Here is a 9,514-nt window from a genome sequence, read left to right as displayed (position 1 = left end):
TATTAATAGTATTTGATTTAATGTAATTCCTAATGGTAAATTTTTTTTGTAGTCGCAACATCCACAAGAAGCCGAAGAAACATCCAAAGCAACGGCGACGCTGAGTGCTTTTATAATTTTTTCTAAACCTTATTTCGGGGTTTTCTTCTCGGTTCTTTCCCCGGATAGGTTTTGTTGAACCGGGGTTTTTTTTCTCGTTTACTTAGTTCAATTCCAGCAATAACGTTCCTTATTCTTTGTCTACAATGTTTAGCTAAATCCTAACTGAAAATACAATTGTAGATGACAGCAAGTGAAGTCAAAAGTATTAAACACTACAACAACGATTACCATCTCAGTTCCAAAGGTCGGGATCGTCAGTATAAATCATTTATAAAGCAAAATAAGAAAACCATCAGAGTCTCAATCACATATAGATCTGAGCAAGAGAAGCTTAAAGAAGCATAAAAATCAATTTTTTTAAAGAAACTGAAATTGGGGAGCGTACAAGATGAACTGAGAATGATACTTCAACAAACTATAGCATAATTTGCACAGCCAAGCGGAGAAAAGCAGCAGCAGAAACAGCCACTCCAACCGCACACAAATGGGAAGAGAACGAGACTAATATAAAGTTTACAATGATTCTCATCCTTGGCTTGGATTTGTAATCCATATGAATGCAGGCAGGCAGGTCAGAAAGGAATTAGTTATGAATTGATAGAAGTATTGAGCTGGCATCTACATGAAATACCATTTATTCCAAAGCCTTTGGTAACTTGCTATCTTTTTTGTTTATACTTCCCAATATATTCTCAGAACATTTGAAATTGGCTTAATAATTAAAAGTGAACAGCTAACACACACAAACAAAAATCACGAGAAAAAATCAAACAAAAAGATCACAAGAAAGGTCACAAATAAGCAGAAAGCTTAATTAATTGACTATGCGGGCGGTCAGTTGTTGGGACTTCATGGTAGACTCTCGGAGGGGATTAGCAGGTGTCCTTTGCTTTCTCATCATTATTCCATAGAGCAAACAATTGGGCTTTCAGTTTCTGACTACATATGATGATTGAAAAAGGTTGTGAATCTTGATTTGGCTATATGATCCTAAATCACATGCCATATTCTCATTGCAAATCTGCATCTACACTTGTTTAATACAAAGCAAAGAAAAGAACTCTTCTTACCACAGACAGAGTGCTAACCTGCCTGCGCAAGTTCATTTCCTAATTAAAAAAAGAGTCATGGAACATCTCAACAAGCTAAGGTACTTCCACACGACACACAGTTTCTAGGTACTACTACCACAGAGTACCTACTCCTCTCCACTAGAAAATGGCGACAAACAACTTTTATGTGATATTCAAACATAGAAAGCCTACGAATGCATTCACTGCTAAAAGATCACCAACAAAGTTCTCAGCTTTTCCAAATTGAACAATGGCATATAAGCCACCAGACATGTATTGTGACAGCTTTTGTTCATGTTCAAGAAATGATTCCGATCTTATGCACTCAAAAAAAAAAATTACTGTTGGAGTTGCTTTTGACCTTTTAGTGGAGACAAGTTATATTAAAGATCAGGTTATTGAGAAAAGTTCAGAAAGTCTCTCAAGCTTTAGAAAGTAACGGAATGATTATAAAAAAATAACAAGAATCTAAGAACACTAAAGTCTTTCACAGAAACCCAAAACATGAACCACCCACCTCTGCAAAGCGGAAAAAGCAATGAAGAACAAATAGTTAAACTTATTGAATTAACACGAAGATGCGAGATGGCTGGAGCAGCATAGTTTACTACCATTGGAAAGACATCAGATTCTGTATTCCTTCTTTTAGGAAAATGAAACTTCAATTAGAAGCTCAAAACACATTACCTCAACAAAGTTGACAGCACATATAATTTTTTCCCCGTTTAACAAGGTTTCCCGCACATAAAATAAGCATCTAACAAGCCGATTAACATGTCAAATGAGAAGATAAAATATTCATACCCTGAGCCTGTGATCTCCACCCACAATCTTTACACCAAAAGACGTGCTCCTCGTCATTTAGACGCTCTAATCTCTCCTTACTTGTGGTAGCTGGGAGTCCAGACTTAACATTCACTTCTCTGACACAACCAATTTCAAGGTCCCATTGCACGATGCACCTGCTGAGTGCTCACAAATGGTTTATATCTTTGTGGCTGATCAAACCTCCTCACTAATGATCAAACCTATCAAGTATACCAATACCCAGTAAGCACCCTGAAAAATATATGCAGTACATCCAGTATCTACATTCAAACAGAGTACAAGTAACCATTGAAACCCAAAACAGTCAAGCATTCTTCGATCTTATCCAGTAATTGCCTGACAAGCCTAAACAATTGAGATTAAGAACATCAATGAAATTAGGCAATGAAATGATTAAACATCTAGAAATCTTTCAAACTCACTGCATTTTCTACCGGATAAACAGCCTAAAATACATTATGTCCAAAGAAAGTTCAAAAGCATATAATTTTCAAAATCGGGGATAATGGGGTTCAAAAGCATATTATTTGTCTCTAAAACTAGCTTCCTCAACAGATAAAGATGAAGGTGATCACTCTGTAGCGACCATAACGAAGACCCCCACTCACCACCTCAAAAATATGAAAAACATTTTTCCCTATTGCACAGTTATTTCTCCACCCCAGCGGAGTAGAGGTAAGGTCCGCGTGCACACTATCCTCTCCAGACCCCACTTGTGGGATTTTACTGGGTCGTTGTTGTTGTTGTTGTTGCACAGTTATTTGTGAAAACTGAAATCCTTAATCTACGTTACGTAAAATAACTATCAGAATTTTAGTACATCATTCCAGCAGTAAAGTTCCTTATCTTGTTTGTCTACAATGTTAAGCTAATCCTAACTGAAAATATAATTGTAAACAATACCAACTCATAAAGCTTCAAAAGTATCCCATACTAAAACAACAACTGCATTTCAATTCCAAACAAGTTGAGGTCGTCACTATGAATCATTTATAAAGCAAAAAATTAAACTCATCAGACTCTTAATAACATGTCAATCACATATAGATCTGAGTTAGAAAAGCTTAAATTTGCATAAAAATCAAGTCTTTTTCCAGTAAACTAAATTGGGTCTACAAGAAAAGCTTAAATAAGCATAAAAATCAAATCTTTTGTCAAGAAACTGAATTGGGGTTGGGGGATTTACAAGAAAAGCTTAATGAACATAAAAATCAAATCCTTGATGAAGAAACTAAGTTGGGATCACTTACAAGATGAATTATAAAGCAAAAAATTAAACCCATCGGGCTCTTAAGTATTAATAACATGTCAATCACATATAGATCTGAGTTAGAAAAGCTTAAATTTACATAAAAATCAAGTCTTTTTCCACTAAACTAAATTGGGTCTACAAGAAAAGCTTAAATAAGCATAAAAATCAAATCTTTTGTCAAGAAACTGAATTTGGGGGGGTGGGCGCTTACGAGAAAAGCTTAAAAAAACATAAAAATCGAATCTTTATTCAAGAAACTAAATTGGGATCACTTACAAGATGAACAGGAGCTCTAATATGCTTTACGAGTGAAGATCTACACTGATTTTCCCCAACATCATGTCTATGATTTCTCCTAATACACTCATATTTAGTACTACGCCTCCTATCAAAGTTCATTATGCTGACCATCGACGCTAAGACAGTTCGCACCAGGATAGCTGGTATTGAAGAAGATCTTCCCACGTTAAGACGAAGCCCAAGAAATTCTCTCCCAACTGGCAAGGTCCTTACATGGTCCATAGGGTGCTAACAGGAGGAGCACTCGTACTTGCAGAAATGGATGGAGAAATCTGACCAAAACCAATTAATTCAAACGCAATCAAAAGATATTATGCTTAGACTATTTACATTTCCTCATATGATGTAATTGAACTACGCTTGACCTGATTCTCGTTTAAGAGGTGATACGTAGGCAGCCCTGTGTGTTCAGTTATATCATAATAAAATTTTCATTTTCCCCAAAATCAGAAATTGGGGCAGAATTTTGAGGAGGACCCTCAAAATTTTGGAGCAAGTCTAGCCGACGCCAACATATGTTAGACGGTCAGAAATAGAGTAAGAAACTAGGGCATAATTTTGATAAGGGTTCTCAAAATTCCGAGGAAGGGCCAGCAAGTCTCGTTACTCGCAAACGACCGAAGGATCATCCACCAAACTAGGGCAGAATTTTGAGGGTCCTAGTTCATCTAAAGTCGCTTGATATATCAATATGTTTCTAATATGACTCTTTTTATCAATAATTGTATATTTTCAAAAACTCTATTTCCGTAACAGTCAGGTATTACCCAGGGAAACTCGAAAAAGGCCTCCAGAAAAAAGCAAAGCAAGGCCAGCGGACAGTAGCATGAACCAACCTCCCCTCACAAAACTTACAATTTTTCTTTGAACACCGGCACATCTGACGTAGCGATAGCATCCGCAAATATATACACGTAGCAAGATCGGGCCATCAGACACCCAATATATCTCCAGCTAAGACATATACTACTCTTACTTGCTACTCACTCTTTGCATGGGACTAAGCCCTATCCTGCATACCTGCATGAGGCTAATCTTTGCCTCCCTATCTACATGAAGCTAATCCATGCCTCCATATATGCATGAGGCTAATCCCTGCCTCCATACTTGCATAAGGCTAATCCCTGCTTCCATAATTGCATGAGGCTAATCCTTGCCTCCATATTTGCATGAGGTTAATCCTTGTCTCTCTATTTGCATGAGGCTAATCTCTGCCTCCATAATTGCATGAGGCTAATCCTTACCTCTGTATTTGCATAAAGCTAATCCTTGCCTCCATATCTACATGAGGTTAATCTCTGCCTCCATATTTGCATGAGGCTAATCCCTGCCTCCATAATTGCATGAGGTTAATCCTTGCCTCTATATTTGCATGAGGCTAATTCATATCTTCATATCTGCATGAGGCTAATCCCTGCCTCCATATATGCATGAGGATAATCCCTGTCTCCATACTTGCATAAGGCTAATCCCTGTCTCCATATCTGCATAAGGCTAATCCCTGCCTCCATAATTGCATGAGGCTAATCCCTGCCTATGTATCTACATGAAGCTAATCCTTGTCTCCACATCTGCATGAGGCTAATCCCTGCCTTTACATCTGCATGCGGCTAATCCTTGCCTCCATATTTGCATGAGGCTAATCCTTGCCTCCATATTTGCACGAGGCTAATACCTGCCTCCATATTTGCATGAGGTTAATCCCTGCCTCAATATCTGCATGAGGCTAATCCCTGCCTCCGTATCTGTATGAGGCTAATCCCTGGCTCCACATCTGCATGAGGCTAATCCCTGCCTCTACATCTGCATGAGGCTAATTCTTGCCTCCATATTTGCAAGAGGCTAATCCCTGCCTTCACATTTGCATGGGACTAAGCATTGTCCCTCCTTGCATAAATATCGATCTATTCCAGTACTATCTATTTGTTTTTTCGATTGGGCTAAGCTCTGCCTTCATTTCACAAGACTAAGCCTTGTGTTATTAACATCATATTATTGCATCTCATGGACTGAAATATCGCCGACCTATCCAAAGGCGTCATTGTCTAAAAGGCGTCATCCTCATAGCCGGAAGACACCATGTCATGGCCTGAAGATCTCTCAAATTTGCATATCACTATTCAAAGGCGACATGGTTCGGAGGCACCATTTTCATGGCCCGAGAACATCATTTCATGGACTGAGAATCCCTCACTGAACAATTCGTGGTCCATGATATCATGGTCTGAGGACGTCATCCTTAACCGTCCGAAGACAACTTTCATGGTCCAAAAGGGAATCTGCATCATGTTTAAATTTTTGCACGCAGCTGTGAACACCTAATTTTTGACAACATTTAATTTTTTATCACTTCTTTTATGTAAATATTTTAGGAGGTTTTAACCTACTATTATTTTAGCTTTATTACACTTTTTATTATAGGATAAAAATACAAAACAAAAAAAATTAAAAGGTGAATTATCACTATTAATATTTTTTTATTATTTTTTGTTTTTTTTTATAAAAAATAATCCCAAAATATTATTTTTTAAAAAATAAAATAAAATTTCAGGAATGATTTAAAAAATAAGAAAAAGGGAAGTATTGAATAAAAAAAAATATAAAAGTAAAAATAGGTGGAATTTTCTTTTAAAAAAGTAAAAGAATGTAGAAAATTAAAAACAAAATTGTGGAAATTTTAAAAAATTAAAAAGTAAAAGAAGGATGGAATTAAAAAATAAATATAAAGGTATCTGAAAATTTAAAAAATTTAAAGTAAATGAAAGTAGCATTTTTAAAAGAAAAGGGAAAAGAAAGTGGTTTGTTTTTTTTAAAGAAAAGTTAAATAAAGTGAGATTCTCTTTTAAAAAAATAAAAAGTGGGATTTTAAATAAGATAAAAGTAGTTAAAGTTAGAATTTTAAAAATAAAAGTAAATAAAGGTGGGATTTCTTTTTCTAAAAAAATAAAAGCAATTTGTAAGTGGGATTTCTTTTAATTAAAAAAAAAACAAATCTGAAAAATTTCGAAAATTTTCCTATAAATAGAACAGAAAATTTAGGAAGAAGGAGGTTCAAAAAAAAAGAGAAAAAAATAGATAGAGAGAAGAAAAAAAAGAGGGGGCAGAAAGAGCGGTATACACTCGATGTACACTCTGGATAAACTAGATATACAGGGACAGAATTCATTCTGGAGAGAGTAAAAAAGATAGAACCAAATTTTCTGAAATATTGAGAGCAGAAGAACACCAGAGAGAGTTCAAAGCTAGAAAGAGAAAACAAAGAGAGATTTTCGGACTATTTTTCTTCTCCATTTTTACTAGTTTTCTCCGTGTTGCTGGAATTTCTGGATTGAGGTGTTGAAGCTACTGTGTTGGGCTTTCTGCTGCTGTATTTTGATGTTTGTTGTTGCTTACCCCATTTTTCTGTTCTACATACCAGGTACACACATGAACTCACTGATGATGTAACTCTGAGATTAAGCATGAAATAAAGTATTTGGGCAGTTGCTCGCTGGATGAGGCGTCTGTTGTTATTCTATTATAAATGATAGTTGAAATATGTTTTGAGATGATTAACACTCGATGAAATTTGAAGCTGTGGAATGTGTACTTAACGAGGACTATATGGGATCAGTAATCTCACCTTATTCGATTATAGATTTGGTAGTTAAACACTGAATTCAGTGGCATAGACTTTCAGGTTAACTGTACACTCTAAATAGTCCAGTATGTTGTAATGTGGTAGCGAATAATGTTAGTTTTCAATCGTTAATTGTTAGTGTTATTTTAAATGAGTGTTGTTAAGCATGAATTTGTTTCCAGTGATCGTAAAGAAGAAAGACAAGTTTAAAAGAGGTCTGTGTCTCGTTGATTCAATTTCGTAGTCCAGCTGGTTCGAAGTATTAATGTGTTTGAGTGTTAATCTAGTAGTAGTGATTTGAATAATACCTTATTTTGAATTAGGCCTTTAGCTAGCTTGTATGAATTGGTTATTCTGTTGTGAACTATTTGGGCATATGTGAAGTAATTTGAAATAAGTGTAACAGATCTGGTCCTGCTGTTGGGCCTTACGTGACTGGGCTGTCGATGGCCCAATTTCCAGAGATGTTTGGTTATAGTTTAGGAAAAACACGGGTTGCCCAGCTCAGGGAATCGATCTCCCGATCTGTCCTCCAAAGCCTGGTCAGTTGAGGCGTCTTGGGTCACACAGCTTGGGCCATTTGGGTCTGAGATTAAATGGAAGATAGACTGATAATACCCAAGGGATAGGTGGTGGATCTCATTATCTCACAATAATTAATTAGGATTTTATTTTATTTTAGAGACAAATAGAAAATTGTAGTCACTTTTAGGTTGGCTTTTTAATAAAATAAAATGAGACGAGCCTCGCCAAATAAAACGTACAAACGGCGGGGCCCTCAATAAATGGTTATTTTAAATACTAAGACTTCAGGATGGGCCATTTAGCAAAATTCCACGGTCTTCCCCAAAATAATGATACGCTAGTCGCTTTAGGCGCGCCTTTAATAATTTACTTTCTTAAACTCGGGTGCACATTTATGTGACCCAAATCCAAATCTTGACAGAGTTGAAATGTGTCAATAACTACGGGTGCATTGATGTGACGTGGTTCGAGATGTATTTTCACGACGTCGCAATTCTCGTTAAAAATAATAATAATAAAAGCGGTAAACAGTTAAAATTTGCACATAGGTTCAACATGTATTAAAATTAGATAAATAAGTCGAATATGACAGTTGAGCGACTGTGCTAGAACCACGGAACTCGGAAATGCCTAACACCTTCTCCCGGGTTAACAGAATTCCTTACTTAGATTTCTGGTTCGCGGACTGTAACACAAAGTCAATCAATTCCTCGATTCGGGATTCAACCGGTGACTTGGGACACCATAAATCTCCCAAGTGGCGACTCTGAAATAAATAAATAAATCCCGTTTTGATTGTCCTTTAATTGGAAAAACTCCCTTTGCGTCCCTGCGGTGGCGCGGGTAAAAAGGAGGTGTGACAGCTCTGGCGATTCTGCTGGGGAACAGACCCAGAACTTCTGGTTCAGGGTTCAGAATTCGAGCTTAGATGAATTGTTATATTTGACTTTATCTATTATCTGATTTTATTACATGTTTGGGCCTAAGGTGCTAAATGTTGCTTTTACCGCTTTGATATCATCTGAACTGTATATAAACTGCTACGAAATCCTTCTCTTCTCATCTTCGAGGATGTGCTCGCTGGTCGAGACTCCCTATTCTGTTAGTGTCATACCTTGAAATAAGAAAGAGGCTCGGACAAGTTACTAAGTCGGATGGCCTTTTGGTTCCCGGTACGTAGCCCCCTCCTCGACTCGAGTTGTCCGCTCGGGTACACAGTCTAGAACAAATACCCAGGTTATGAACCTAGAATAACTCAGCTTCATGCCGGATTCCTAGTAGGAACATTTGTTTGCATCACGTGCATTTGACTTTGGAGGCTCAACACAGGGGTTGGGTCTGTCTAGGACAGGTGTACCAAAAATGAAAATGACCATCCTGATGCATCTTACTTGCTACTTGTGCATTTATTTGCTTCAGACTTGCATGCTGACCGACTTTTGAATATTTTGAGGAAAGAGAAATAGCAGTATGAGGGTTAAAGAGAGTTAATCGCCTGTTTTGAAAAAAAAACCAATGTCCAAATAATGTCGAAACTCTGTCGAATTTTTGAGAAAGTGAAAAAAATATAGTTTTATTTGCCAATGAAAAGAGTCTGGTTTTCAAAAAGAAGTTTGTTTTATCGGCTCGAACTACACCGGTTTGATTCTTACAGGGTGTGAGATACGTAGGCAACCCTCATCGGGTCCAACCTCCCTTTTTTGCAAAAATAGCCAAAAATGTCAAAATTTTAATTTTCGTCATAAATAAGTCGGGTGATGCCGTTCTGGTCAAAAATAGCCGAATGTTCCCAAAAAGGGACACCGAAAGGCTGAC

The 9,514-nt window shown here is 36.9% G+C and overlaps 1 long non-coding RNA gene across 1 annotated transcript; it reads right to left on the bottom strand.

Annotated features, from left to right (window-relative positions):
* Positions 1 to 336: 336 nt before the first annotated feature.
* Positions 337 to 3,854, bottom strand: LOC107763015 (uncharacterized). The gene is made up of 2 exons (XR_001642937.2): positions 3,532 to 3,854; positions 337 to 2,203 (listed from the first exon to the last, which is right to left on the bottom strand). It is a non-coding gene; the product is annotated as an uncharacterized LOC107763015 (long non-coding RNA).
* Between the last annotated feature and the right edge of the window lie 5,660 nt (positions 3,855 to 9,514).

The sequence above is a fragment of the Nicotiana tabacum genome, chromosome 1, assembly GCF_000715075.1.
Source record: "Nicotiana tabacum cultivar K326 chromosome 1, ASM71507v2, whole genome shotgun sequence".
In the NCBI taxonomy this organism is placed as follows: Eukaryota; Viridiplantae; Streptophyta; class Magnoliopsida; order Solanales; family Solanaceae; genus Nicotiana; species Nicotiana tabacum.
Note: the sequence above shows the minus strand (reverse complement) of the source record. Positions and strands in the feature narration are given on the sequence as shown.